At 46.2% G+C, this 15,468-nt stretch overlaps 1 protein-coding gene across 16 annotated transcripts in view; it reads left to right on the top strand.

Moving 5' to 3' along the window:
* Nucleotides 1–15,468, top strand: part of MICAL2 (microtubule associated monooxygenase, calponin and LIM domain containing 2) — a 392,610-nt gene that overhangs the window by 10,439 nt on the left and 366,703 nt on the right. The window lies entirely within an intron of this gene.

The raw sequence follows: 15,468 nt of genomic DNA on the forward strand, positions 1-15,468 counted from the left end.
AGCCCCCAGCCTGTGATTGGACAATGGAGGAGCAGCAGTACTTCACATCTCTGCCCTCTCTACTCCCTCCTTCTGTCATCATATACAGTACCCTTGCAACACCTGTGCTTCCAAGACACCTGATTGGCTCCTGGTGCCCTCCCTCCCTCGTCCCATACCCTATAGGATGTATGAGAGCCACATTGTATATTTTACAAATATTTACAGCCCAAAAAAAACAAACTGTTTTATTAAAGAATGAATGAACATACTCCAAGGAAAACCCCACATCAGAAACCCTCTTATCACATCAGAGTCCCCTTTTTCACATTAGAGTACCTCCTTACATCAGGGTGCCCATCAGAGTCCCCCCTTACATCAGGGTGCCCATCAGAGTCCCCCCTTACATCAGGGTGCCCATCAGAGTCCCCCCTTACATCAGGGTCCCCATCAGGGTCCCCATCAGAGTCCCCCCTTACATTAGGATTCCCATCAGAGTCCCCCCTTACATCAGGGTCTCCATCAGAGTCCCCCTTACATCAGGGTCCCCATCAGGGTCCCCCTTACATCAGGGTTCCCATCAGAGTCCCCCTTACATCAGGGTCCCCATCAGAGTCCCTCCTAACATCAGGGTTCCCATCAGAGTCCTCCTTACATCAGGATCCCCATCAGAGTCCCTCCTAACATCAGGGTTCCCATCAGAGTCCCCCTTACATCAGGGTCCCCATCAGAGTCCCTCCTAACATCAGGGTTCCCATCAGAGTCCTCCTTACATCAGGATCCCCATCAGAGTCCCTCCTAACATCAGGGTTCCCATCAGAGTCCCCCTTACATCATGGTCCCGATCAGAGTCCCTCTTACATCAGGGTTCCCATCAGAGTCCCCCTTACATCAGACTCCCCCTCAGAGCCCCCTCTTACATCAGGGTCCCCATCAGAGTTTCCTTTATATCAGTGTCCCCATTAGAGTCCCCTTTTATACAGAGATTCCCCTTAAACATCAGGGTCCCCCATTACATCAGAGCCCCCCCATTGCATCAAGATCCGCATCAGAGACCCCCTTACATCAGACTTCCCATCATTACATCAGACTCTCCATCAGAGCCCCCCATTACATCAGACTCTCCATCAGAGCCCCCTCTTACATCAGACTCTACATCAGAGCCCCCTCTTACATCTGGGTCCCCCTCAGAGTTTCCTTTATATCAGGGTACCCATTAGAGTCCCCTCTTATATCTGATTCCCCTTCAACATCAGGGTCCCCCATTACAGCAGAGCCCACCCTTGCATCAAGGTCTGTATCAGAGACCCCCTTACATCAGACTCTCCATTAGAGTCCCCCCTTACATTAGAGTCCTCCCTTATATCAGGGTCCCATCAGAGTCCCCTTTGCAGCAAGATCCCTGTCACAGCCCCCCCTTACATTAGGGTCTTCATCAGACTCCACCCTTAAATCAGGGTCCCCATCAGAGTCCTCGCTTACATCAGATTCCCCTTGCATCAAGGTCCACTCCCATCAGAGCCCCCTTACATCAGGTCCCTGTTAGAGCCCCCCTTACATCAGGTCCCTGTTAGAGCCCCCCTTACATCAGGTCCCTGTTAGAGCCCCCCTTACATCAGGTCCCTGTTAGAGCCCCCCTTACATCAGGTCCCTGTTAGAGCCCCCCTTACATCAGGTCCCTGTTAGAGCCCCCCTTACATCAGGTCCCTGTTAGAGTCCCTCTTACATCAGGTCCCTGTTAGAGCCCCCCTTACATCAGGTCCCTGTTAGAGCCCCCCTTACATCAGGTCCCTGTTAGAGCCCCCTTACATCAGGTCCCTTTGGAGTCCCTCTTACATCAGGTCCCTGTTAGAGTCCCCCTTACATCAGGTCCCTGTTAGAGCCCCCCTTACATCAGGTCCCTGTTAGAGCCCCCCTTACATCAGGTCCCTGTTAGAGCCCCCCTTACATCAGGTCCCTGTTAGAGCCCCCCTTACATCAGGTCCCTGTTAGAGCCCCCCTTACATCAGGTCCCTGTTAGAGTCCCCCTTACATCAGGTCCCTGTTAGAGTCCCCCTTACATCAGGTCCCTGTTAGAGTCCCCCTTACATCAGGTCCCTGTTAGAGTCCCCCTTACATCAGGTCCCAGTTAGAGTCCCCCTTACATCAGGTCCCTTTGGAGTCCCCCTTACATCAGGTCCCTGTTAGAGTCCCTCTTACATCAGGTCCCTGTTAGAGTCCCCCTTACATCAGGTCCCTGTTAGAGCCCCCCTTACATCACGTCCCTGTTAGAGTCCCCCTTACATCAGATTCCCCTCTAACATCAGGGTACCTCATTACATCAGCTTCCCACTTACATCAAGGTCCACATGAGAGCACCCCTTACATCAAGGTCCCCATCACAGTCCCCTCTAACATCAGGGTCTCCATCAGAGCCCCTCCTAACATCAGAGTCCCTTTTAGAGTTCCCCTTACATCAGGGTCCCTATAAGAGTCTCCCCTTATTTTAGATTCCCCTCTAACATCAGGTTCCCCATTTGAGCCCCTCCCCCCCCCTTACACGTTCCCCCCTTCTGTTCACTGTCTAGATCTGAGGATATGCCATTGACCCTTGTGGGGGGGCCAGATAAAATCTCATGATGGGTCAGATGTGGCCCACGTTGGGAGACCTCTTGCTCACCACATCCTATGATGATGAAGTTCTGAACACCCCACACCTTGTTGATGAATATCTTAAGCCCCGCGGTGTCATTTTAGGGCCCCCCTTGTCCTCTGCTGCAGCCGATCATTTATGGTTCCATGTACTGAGCTGGGCGTTGGGCTTTAATAACTCAATCAGTTCTATTCGTTGTGTTGTCTACAAGCGGGATATATTGGTTTACTCACAGCGTCTGCAGACACCCGCTCATTACAAGTGACTCTTCATCCATAAAGCACTGAAAATCGTCAACAATCAAAGTACAAATTATATTTTATTTCAGCCTCACATTAGCGGCCGAGCGCGCTCGTGAAACGCGCCCCTTTCAAGGTTTTTCGAATGAACTATTAGAACTCTTCTGGTGACGTGAAGACAGAAGGAACACATTTATAGATGAAAAATTGTTACTATGGATCCATCAGGCCGCTGTGGGCTTTGGATGATGAGTTTGTTCCTTTTATATATCTGCCATTAACCTCCCACAGACTCTTCTCTGGCCTGGTAAAGTCGGGCTGTGATGGCGTGGTGACATGTGCGGGCTTGTGGTTACTGCAATATTACTGGGTGAGTGTACAGAACGTTCTCTTTATAGGACATGTGCACAGGAAGTGCTGCTTCATACCACTCCAAAATGTATTTTTTTTTTTTAATGTACATAGCGACTCTTAAAGCAGAACTCCGGCCTTCCCTTCAGTCTTGCACAGTTATATCAGCTATTCTCCTGGACTGAAATGGCTTACTCTGATCTCACTGCACACTGTGAGCTTCTCACAATGTGCATTAGAAGCTGCAGCAAGTTAGATGCCTCTATGGTCCAAATGAAGACTCATACCTCATTGTAGAACATACTCGTACAGTCCAAAGCAAGACTCATACCTCATTGTAGAACAAGGGGGCTAACTGTCTATATCAGTGGTCTCTATGGTCCAAAACAAGACTTATACTTCATTGTAGAACACCTCCAGATTCCCAAATACCTCATTGTAGAACCATGGGACCTAATTGTCTCTATGGTCCAAAACAAGAATCTTTCTGCAAAATCATTCTAGCAAGTGAACACCTTCTCAGCTTGGCTGACCTCCAGACTCATACCTCATTGTAGAACAAGGGGACTAACTGTCTATATCAGTGGTCTCTATGGTCCAAAACAAGACCTTCCAAGAACCTGAGAACCACAATTAGCTCCAATAATATCTTATTGCAAAATCATTCTAGCAAGTGAACACCTCAGCTTGACCAACCTCCAGACACCTACTTAATTGTAGAACAGGGGGACTAACTGTCTATATCAGTAGTCTCTATGCTACAAAACGAGCGACCTTCCAAGGATCCTGAGAGCAACATGTAGCTTCAATAGGATCTTATGCAAATATTAAAATGCCTTGATGGGTGGATGGCAGTCAAGATGTTCTAGGGTGCCCGAGGACAACGATTTGTTCCAATAAAATATAGCCTCCAAATAATTCTAGTAAGTGAACACCATATCAGCTTGGCCGACCTCCACATTCCCAAATACCTCATTGTAGAACCATGGGACCTAATTGTCTCTATGGTGCAAAACAAGAATCTTTCTGCAAAATCATTCTAGCAAGTGAACACCTTCTCAGCTTGGCTGACCTCCAGACTCATACCTCATTGTAGAAGAGGGGGACTAACTGCATATATCAGTGGTCTCTATGGTTCAAAACAAGACTCGTACTTCATTGTAGAACATACTCATACAGTCCAAAACAAGGGGACTAACTGTCTATATCAGTTGTCTCTATGGTCCAAAGCAAGACCTTCCAAGAACCTGAGAACCACAATTAGCTCCAATAATATCTTATTGCAAAATCATTCTAGCAAGTGAACACCTCAGCTTGACCAACCTCCAGACTCATACCTAGTTGTAGAACAGGGGGACTAACTGTCTATATCAGTGGTCTCTGTGCTCCAACACAAGACCCATACCTCATTGTAGAGCATACTCATATAGTCCAAAACAAGACAGACCCATACCTCATTGTAGAGCATACTCATATAGTCCAAAACAAGACTCATACCTCATTGTAGAACAATCTGTCTATATCAGCGGTCTCTATGGTCCAAAACAAGACCATAGGGACCACTGTCTCTATGGTCTTGAGAACATCCAACCCAACTTGACTATGCCTGGCCCACCCCTTTCATTTATAGGATTTCACTTCTTATAATCGTGGAGGTTCAACTTCACATGTGGGTTTTCCCTAGGGTGGTCTGCATTCAAAATGCCTAAAAATGCCCACTCTTCCAGAGGGACACCCAAACATCTAGGCATTTTATTATTTCATAAGATATTATTGGAACTACTGGTTGCTCTCAAGAACCTTGGAAGGTCTTATTGTGGAACACGGTGGCGTGTTGTCCCCCTGTTTTACAGTGAGGTATTTGGGAGTCTGGAGGTTGGTCAAGCTGATAAGGTGTTCACTTGCTAGAATTATTTTGTATAAAGATATTATTGGAACAAATCGTTCTCAGGATCCTTGCAATGTCTTGTTGTGGAACATCTAGACCAGAGTACTCCAGACTTTCTAAACAAAGGGCCAGTGTACTGTCTTTCAGGCTTTAAGGGGGCTGCACTGTGCCCAGTGGGAATAGAAAATGCCCAAGTGTCAGTGGAAGTAAACAATGCCCCATCATTGGTTTTAGTGAAGGAATAGTGCCCTATCGTTTATCGACGGGAGGAGTAGCATCCCATCCTTGGTGTCAATGAGAAGAATAGTGCCCCATCCTTGGTGTCAGTGAGAGGAATAGTGCCCCATCCTTGGTGTCAGTAGGAGGAATAGTGCCCCACCCTTGGTGTCAGTGGGAGGAATAGTGCTCCATTATTAGGCTACTTTAACACTGGGGCATTGCGGGCGCTGTCGATAAAGCGGCGCAATATTTAGCGCCGCTTTACCGTTGTTTTATCGGCACTAGCGTGGCAGTTTTAACCCCTGCTAGCATCCGAAAAGGGGTTAAAACCGCCCGCTGCAGCGGTGCTTTGTGGACAGTTTTAACATTTTTTCGGCCGCTAGTGGGGTTAAAACTGCCCCGCAAAGCGCCCCAGTGTGAAAGGGGCCTTAGAGTCAGTTTTGGATGTAAAAGTGCCCCAAGGCCGGGATAGAGGCCACATCTGGCCCCAGGGAAGGAATTTTGGAGGTCACTGATATAGACAGTTAGTCCCCTTGTTCTACAAGTGGTGTTCACTTGCTAGAATGATTTTGCAATAAGATATTATTGGAACTAATTGTCTTTCTCAGGTTCTTGGAAGGTCTTGTTTTGGACCATAGAGACAATGGTCACTATGGTCTTGTTTTGGACCATAGAGACCACTGATATAGACAGATTGTTCTACAATGAGGAATGCGTCTTGTTTTGGATTATATGAGTATGCTCTACAATGAGGTATGGGTCTTGTTTTGGAGAACAGAGACCACTGATATAGACAGTTAGTCCCCTTGTTCTACAATGAAGTACGAGTCTTGTTTTGAACCATAGAGACCACTGATATATCCAGTTAGTCCCCCTCTTCTACAATGAAGTACGAGTTTTGTTTTGGACCATTGAGAACACTGATATAGACAGTTAGTCCCCCTCCTCTACAATGAGGTATGGGTCTTGTTTTGGAGAACAGAGACCACTGATATATCCAGTTAGTCCCCCTCTTCTACAATGAGGTATGAGTCTGGAGGTCAGCCAAGCTGAGAAGGTGTTCACTTGCTAGAATGATTTTGCAGAAAGATTCTTGTTTTGCACCATAGAGACAATTAGGTCCCATGGTTCTACAATGAGGTATTTGGGAATCTGGAGGTCAGCCAAGCTGATATGGTGTTCACTTACTAGAATTATCTGGAGGCAATATTTTATTGGAACAAATCATTGTCCTCAGGAATCCTAGAACATCTTGACTGTCATCCACCCATCAAGGCATTTTAATATTTGCATAAGATCCTATTGAAGCTACATGTTGCAGTTAGTCCCCTTGTTCTACAATAAGGTATTTAGCAATCTGGAGGTCGGTGAAGCTAATTTGGTGTTAGGTTACTAGGATGACTTGGAGGAAATATGTTATTGGAACAAATTGTTGTTCTCATGAACCTTAGAAAATCTTGTTGTAAACCAAAGAGACAGATAGTCTTGTTGTTCTACACTGAGGCATTTGGAAACTGGCGGTCGGTAAGGCTGATAAGGTGTTCTTTTGCTAGAATGATTTGGAGGAAATATGTTATTAGAACACATTATTATCCTTGGGAACCTTAGAAGGTCTTGTTGTTGTGGAACAATGAGACAGTTGGTCCCCTTGTTCTACAATAAGATATTCGGGTGTTTGGAGGTCGGTCCAACTTATAAGGTGTTCTTCACCTGCTAGGACAATTTTGCAGAAAGATATGATTGGAACAAATGATTGCTCTCTCAGGATTCTTGGAAGATCTTGTTATGGACCACCGAGACAGTTTCCTTGTTCTACAAGGAGATATTTGGGAATCTGAATGTCGGTCAGGTTGATAAGGTGTTCATTTACTAGAATGATTAGAAGGAAATGTGTTATTGGAGCAAATTGTTGTCCTCAGAAACTTTAGAACATCTTGTTGTGGATTGTAAAGACCATGAGTCCTCTCGTTCTTCAATGAGGTAATTGGGAGTCTGGAGGTGGACCAAGCTGATGAGTTGTTCCAAGATAACAGAAATGAATATTTCATGTAATTATTGATGTTCCACTTATTCAAATTATTAAGTGAAGGATTCACAGATATGTTAAATGTTCATGTTGGCATGGGGGGGGATCCTACATGGCAACTGTCCAGGTTTGGAGCTTGTGATCAAGAGGTCAGATCCTTGGTACACCTTCCATCGCTAAGGACCTCCAATCTTTGGGAATGTGGATGTTGGTCAGGCTGATAAGGTGTTCATTTAGTGCCGGTTCACACAGGGGCCACTCAGATCCAACTTCAAGTCGCCCCAAGTCACCTCAGGTCGCACAACATGTAGAAATCAATGTAAGTGAATGAGAGCTGTCTTAATGCACACTACTGAAGTAGTTCCGACTTCAGAAAAGGTTCCTGTACTACTTCAATCCGACTTCTAGGAAACTTGTACCCATTTATTTCAATGGAGGTCGCCTCCAAGTCGGATCTCCGTCTATACGGAGGCGACTCTCAGAGAATTATCAGCTCTCAAAAGGAGTTCCCCCCCTGAGAGCTCATTCTCTGATTGGCCACGGCAAGTCACCTGGCCTGGGGCGACTTAAAGTAGTGTTGTAAGTCGTGTCCAAGTCACGTCCAAGTCACGTCCAAGTTGCCTCCAAAAGTCGTGTTACCCCTGTGTGAACCGAGCCTGAATGTTTTGGAGTAAAAATGTTAACAGTAGCTTTGTAACTCTTCTCTTGTTAACAAACATTCCAACCTTCACCACCATCAGGCCGCGTACACACGCGGGGACTGTTCGCCCAACTTTGTCCGTCAAACAGTTTCAGCAAACAGTCCGCTCAAAATTAGCATGGACGGACTTGCCCACACACGACGAACGAACAGTTTGCTGAAACCGTGCGCGATGACGTGAACGGCACGTACGACGGGACGGAAAATACAACGTCCTATACACTGCATTATAACTTTCGGCGTGTAAATCCTTTCTGAGCATGCGCGGAACTTAGTTTGACGAACAAGCCTACACACGAGGGGACTGTTCGCTGAAACAAAGTTTCAGCGGACAGTTTTACGGAATTTCCGAAAAACCTTGTTCAGCGGACTGTTCGCTGAAACTGTCCGCTGAAAGCCCACACACGAGCGGACTGTCCGCCGAAACACTGTTCAGCGGACAAAGTTGGGCGAACAGTCCCCGCGTGTGTACGCGGCCTCAGAGGTTGCTGACTTCCTTACCTGTCAACATTGGTGGAATTCTAAAGCAAGGTGTGCATTGTGGACGATTTGTTTGCTGCTGTGACACATGATTGCCTAGTTTTATATCCTGGGTCCTCTGATCCTGCAGGACGAGGCACGCTTCCATCGGCATCCTATAATTTGGGCTTCTGTCTGTCCTTCGTCTCTTCTCACCGCAGGGTCTGTTATTCAGACATTCAAATCGAGTGAGCGAAGGTGACTGCCCAGCGGCACTGCCCAAAGGGATCTTTCTTTCATGTCTCCGATATTCCTTACCGGCTGTTGGCCTTATTAGTTCTAACAGAAGATCGCAATATATCACGATTCCAGGAATTTAGAAAAATGGTGTCATAGAGCAGATCTGAGATCAATAGGTTTAAAGTGGACCTTTAAGGAACTTTAAAAGTCTGCAGGAATAAATTCCTGACATGTCACCATAGATGGCAACAGGATCTTTTTTGGAAAAGCTCTTGTGAACAAGTATTTTTGCGTTTTTGTTTTATTTTGCATGTTTTCACTTTACATGCATAGGGCAGCCTATTCATTTTAGTGGGCTGCCCTATGCACAACAAAGAAGTTCCTGTACCTTTTTGCACATCGAGCTTTGTTTTGATGCATTGGATGTGCATTTTAATGACTTTGCTTGCTGCCTTTTACTGTGCCATTACCAATGAATGGCGCTGTAAGCACGGCACGTGTGTTTTGCACACCTTCACAGAACACTTACGTGTGAATGGAGCCAACCTTGCTTTCCAGTGACTTTGTCTTGGCTGAGATTATATTATCAGTTTTCTGCAGGCGGAAGGAAGCATTTCCTCAGTCTCCCCTCCAGGGCCACTGATAAAGGGTTATCACTGGGGACCTCATGTACAAAACCCGAGCCCCATCAGTTTAGAAGGGGGGCCCGGACAGGAGGGGGCGATCGGCGCTCCAATCCACCTGTGTAGTTCTCCCTGCAGCAGCTGAAAGCTGGCTTCTCCTCCTCTCCCTCCTGCCAGCTTTCAGCTGCTGCAGGGAGAGCCACACAGGGGGACCGGAGCAATCGTCCCCCACTCCTGCCAGGCCCCCCTGCTGAACTGATAGGGCCTGGGTCCTCTACAGAAGGTGCGGTGGTACCCTGTTATTGGTAGCCCTGTGTACTCTTTCCCTCTAAAGGCTTCCAGCTTCCTTCCCCTCCGGCTTTCAACTGCAGCAGGGGGAGCCGTACAGGGGATTTGGATCAGTTCCAGTATTTGGCCAACTGCACCCCTCTGTCAGGTAGGCTGTATGGGTCCTCAGGCCCATTGGTTTAGCGGGAGGGCCTCGGACAAGGGGGGGGGGGGGGGTGACTGGCACTCCGATCCTTCTGTGTAGCTCTCCCTACAGCAGCTAAAAGTTGGCTTTTCCACCTCTCCCTCCCGCCAGCTTGCAGCTGCTGCAGGGAGAGCCACACAGGGGGATCCGAGCACCAGTCACCCCCTCCTGTCCAGGCCTCCCTGCTAAACTAATGGGACCCGGTCCTGTACAGAAGGTGTGGTGGTACCCTCTGTTTAGCAGCCCTGCTGCATACCCTTTCTCCGCAATGCTGCTGGCTACCTTCTCCTCCAGCTTTCAGCTGCTGCAAGAAGAGCCACATAGGAGGATCAGAGCACTGGTCACTACCTCCTGTCCAGACCCCCTGCTAAACTTTATGGGGCTTGGGTTCTGTACAGGAGTTGCAGTGGTATCCTCTTATCAGCTGCCCTGTGTACCCTTTTCCCAACAAGGTTTCCAACTTCTTTCCCCTCTGGCTTTCAACTGCAGCAGGGGGAGCCATACAGGAGATTTAGATCAGTTTCAGTATTTGGCCAATTGCTCCCCCCTGTTAGGTAGGCTGGATGGGGCCTTGTCAGTTTATCAGGGGGACACGGACAAGAGGGGGTGACCGTCACGCTGATCCTTCTGTGTAGCTCTCCCTACAGCAGCTGAAAGTTGGCTTTTCCTCCTCTCCCTCCTGCCAGCTTTCAGCTGCTGCAGGGAGAGCCACACAGGGGGATCGGAGCGCCAGTCACCCCCTCCTGTCCAGGCTCCCCTGCTGAATTGATGGGGCCCTGTACAGAAGGCGTGGTAGTGCCCTCTTATCAGCAGCCCTGCGTACCCTTTCCCCGCAAGGCTGCTGGCTTCCTTCCCCTCCAGCTTTCAGCTGCTGCAGGAAGACACAAAAAGGGGGATCGGAGTGCCGGTCACCCCCTTCTGTCCAGGACCCCTTGCTGAACTGATGGGGCCCTGTACAGGAGGTCTGGTGGTACCCTCTTATCAGCAGCCCTGCGTACCCTTTTCTCTGCAAGGCTTTCGGCTTCCTTCCCCTCCAGCTTTCAGCTGCTGCACAATGAGCAACACAGGGGGATCAGAGCGCCGGTCACCCCCTCCTGTCCAGGTCCCCTGCTAAACTTATAGGGCTCCGGTCCCGTACAGGAGGTGCAGTGGTACTCTCTTTTCGGCCACCCTTTTTACCCTTTTCCCCGCAAGGCTGTCGGCTTACTTCCCCTCTGGCTTTCAGCTGCAGCAGGGGGAGCCATACAGGGGATTTGGATCAGTTCTAGTATTTGCCCAATTGCACCCCCCTGTCAGGTAGGCTGTACGGGGACCTGTGATTTCTAACAGCAGCCCTGCTCCCCTCCCTCCAGGTTATGGTGGCCGCCATTATTGAGGTTCTCTTTGAAGGAGAAAGCTTAGGTATCCCCTAATTAGAATTTCCAGGAACTACAGTTAGCCATAGCAGAAGAACTATGGCATTGCCCTCAGCTGATTTTTTGTTCACAAACATTCAAGGCGTGAACTTCACAAAGGTCAGCTATTGCTTTAAAAGAAGACCTGTCATTTCTGGGGAGGAAACTATTAATCTTGTGCCTGTGGGACAACCGTCTCATGGTGTCCTTATCTCCGACCAATCCAGTAAAGCGAGCTTTGCAGTGATAGGCTGAGGGGGGCGGTCCGCGGACAGACAGGACCACATTCTGACATGTTTACCTTCCATGGTAAAGTCCAAAGTCCTCTCCTGTCTATTATTTCCTAGAGAAAAGTGTGGAGAGGACTTATTGGAAATGGGCGATATTTGAGCACGTGCAAAGACAGAAACAATTGGTCCAATCAGGGAGCTCTACATCGGTCCAGCAACTCCTATCAACGTACACACAACAAACTGCGACATACATTGAGGGCATGGCAACGCGGTGGGGGTTACTTCATCTCCTACATGGAAAGCAAGCTCTCAGTGTTGTGAAACAGGTGGAAACGATCAATAGGCAGTCTTTCTTGCTGCTGAGTAATCAGCAGTGGAAAAAAATATCCATTTATGACATCTTCTATTTGTTGCTGAGTAATCAGCAGTGGAAACACTATCTGTTTCTGGCATCTTCTGTTTGTTGCTAAATAATCAGCAGTGGAAAAGCTATCTGTTTCTGGCATCTTCTATTTGCTGCTGAGTAATCAGCAGTGGAAAAGCTATCTGTTTCTGGCATCTTATGTTTGTTGCTAAATAATCAGCAGTGGAAAAGCTATCTATTTATGACATCTGTTTGTTGCTGAGTAATCAGCAGTGGAAAATAAACGATTAGTTTTTGTCATCTTCCATTTAGGGAAAGCTGCATGAGGTTGGGATGTGGCACCCTAGCACAAACTTCCTAATTTTTATTTTTTTTATTTTCCCATGGAGTCGGGACTGTCAGGTTTTTATTACTGTCTGTCTCCCAGCTGGAGAGATTCTCCTTCTGTATTTGTCCCAATGACCATTAGAGAAACAATAAGGGAAATCCAAAATTTTACAGCTGTCACTGGAACAGATGGTGACTGGAAATCATCCAATGGAGACACCTGTTCCGGTGACAACTGTCAAAGCAATTACCGTTTCTTACTTTAGGGAAATGTCCTTTTTATTTCTTTGGAACAGGAAGTGAGGGAAGATCTCCTGAGTGGAGACACAGCCAGCAAAGGAAGTTCTAACCATAAAAAAAAAAATCACATTGTATAGCATTATATCCCATTATATCACATTGTATAGCATTATATCCCATTATATCACATTGTATAGCATTATATCCCATTATATCACATTGTTTAGCATTATATCCCATTATATCACATTGTTTAGCATTATATCCCATTATATAACATTGTATAGCATTATATCCCATTATATGCCATTATATCACATTGTATCACATTATATCCCATTATATCACATTGTATAGCATTATATCCCTCTGTATAGCTTTATATCCCATTGTATAGCATTATATCCCTCTGTATAGCTTTATATCCCATTGTATAGCATTATATCCCATTATATCACATTGTATAGCATTATATCCCATTATATCACATTGTATAGCATTATATCCCATTATATGGCATTATATCCCATTGTATAGCATTATATCCCATTATATCACATTGTATTGCATTATATCCCATTGTATCACATTATATCACATTGTATTGCATTATATCCCATTGTATCACATTATATCACATTGTATAGCATTATATCCCATTATATCACATTGTATTGCATTATATCCCATTATATCACATTGTATCACATTATGTCACATTGTATAGCATTGTATTACATTATATAACATTATATCACATTGTATCACAATATAACACATTGGGATTTATTTGCTAAAACTGGAGAATGCAAAATCAGGCTCAATTCTGCATAGAAACCAATCAGCTTCCAGGTTTTATTGCCAAAGCTTAATTGAACAAGCTGAAGTTAGCAGAGGATTGGCTACCATGCACAGCTGCACCAGAGTCCGAGTGCACAAATTTTAGTAAATCTACCCCACTGCATCACCTTATACCACATTATATCACATTGTATAATATAATATCACATTATCACATTGTATAGCATTGTATCACATTACATAGCATTGTATCACATCATATCACATTGTATAGCATTGTATTATATTATGGGGTAAATTCACTAACAGTTAAATAATGGTCAATAAAATGTGGAAAAATAACGCTTGCAGTAAATCAGTTTTGAAAGTGCAATTCACTAAGAATTTTGCACTAAATACCAAATTTGGTGCTTGTTCGATTTAGGGGTCAACACCGTATTATTTATTGCGGTAATTTATTGCATTGAGCGGGTTGCTGGTCATCCTTAACAACTGATGACTCATCAGCTATCAACAGGGAATCCGCTGAATGTAAAAAAAAATTCCGGTAATTAAAAATTATGAAGAAAAAACAGCGTGGGGGTCCCCACCAATGCATACCAGGCCCTTCGGGTCTGCAATGGGTTTTAAGGGGAACCCACGCCAAAATGTTAAAAAAAATAAAAACTGTGTGGAGCCCCACCAAAATCCATACCAGACCCTTATCTGAGCAGGAAGACAAGGGCCTCTTCCCTACAACCCTGGGCTGTGGTGGTGGGGGTCTGCGGGCAGGGGACTTATCGGAATCTTGAAGACCCCTTTAACAAGGGGGTCCCCAGATTCCCCGCTATTCACACAAAAAGTGTATGTGTTCCCCCAGTGTAGATCCATCATCAATCACAATGCCAGAAAAAAAGTTGACTAACGCTCCCGCAGTCTGCCTGCCTTGCCGTGTGACATTTCCTAAATAGGTAAGGGGCAGGGCCACCTGGTGACATCACCGGGTGGCACTGCCCCCTCGTCATATCCCTGACAATTGCCTGCTTGGTCGTGACGTTACAATGGGGCAATGCCACCAGGTGACGTCGTCAGGTGGCCCAGCCCCTTATCTATATAGCGGAGCTATTTTTTTATTTTATTTTTTGTCCGGTAGTGTGGTGGACATCGTGATTGGTGATGGATCTACATCAGGGGACAAGGTTTTTGTATTTCTAATATAGGACTTGTAAAAAACTGCGTGTGCGTTTTTATTTCTTTTTGACACTTTTTTGGGTGAATGAGTAGGTGTACAACAATGTAAAGGGGGCTTCCGGATCATAAGCCCCCTGCCTACAGACCCCCACAACCACAGCCCAGAGTTGTGGGGAAGAGGCCATTGTCATGGGAACAAAATGCTTTGGGGTAGGGGGGTCAGATAAACCCCCCATGTTGAGGGCATGTGGCCTGGTATATAGTTACATAGTTAGGAAGGTTGAATAAAGACACCAGTCCAACCTGAGTGAGTGTCTACAATTGTCCCTATCCCTGTACATTGTACACTCACATCGGTCCCTACCCTCAAGGAGCCCACAATCCAAGGTCCCCATTCATATACTAGGGCCAATTTTTGGACAGAAGCCAATTAACCTACCTGCATGTCTTTGGAGTGTGGGAGGAAACCGGAGTACCCGGAGGAAACCCACGCAGGCACAGGGGGAACATGCAAACCCTAGTCAAGTAGTGTCGTGGTTGGGATTTGAACCAGTGACCCTTTTTACTGCTCGGTGAGAGTGCCAACCACCACACCACTGTGCCACCCATATGGTTCAGTAGGGGCACTCGCTCATTACACCCCCTTTTCCTGACTTGCTGGGCTGCATAAGGGTCTGGTATGGACTTTGGGGGGGGGACCCCAAGTCCTTTTTTTTTTAATTTTGCGTGGTGTAGTCCTTGGGAGGACCCCTCTCTGTTTTTTTTTTTTTGATGAATCATCTGTTGTTAAGGACGCAGCAGCCAGCTTCCCGGCCCGATCCTTGGCAACCACCTATTGGGGGGGGGGGGGGCACGCTATTTCTGACAAATGCCACATGTGATACCACCAGCAAAACCCTGGTGATAAATTTTGCTTGTTTTTTACTCTGTTCCATTTGTGAATTGAACTTAAGAGCTTACCACATTTTTTTGACAATATTTTTCATTCGGCTTTAAATACTATATAATCGTAATTATTTTTTATTTTTTTTGTGAATTGGACTTTATTTACTGCATGCAATAATTTATGCAAATAAGTCATGTGACAGTGTTATTGCATGCGGAAAACGTT

Source organism: Lithobates pipiens, unplaced genomic scaffold (assembly GCF_037356315.1).
Source record: "Lithobates pipiens isolate NorthernLeopardFrog02 unplaced genomic scaffold, aLitPip1_a1.2 Scaffold_24, whole genome shotgun sequence".
In the NCBI taxonomy this organism is placed as follows: domain Eukaryota; kingdom Metazoa; phylum Chordata; class Amphibia; order Anura; family Ranidae; genus Lithobates; species Lithobates pipiens.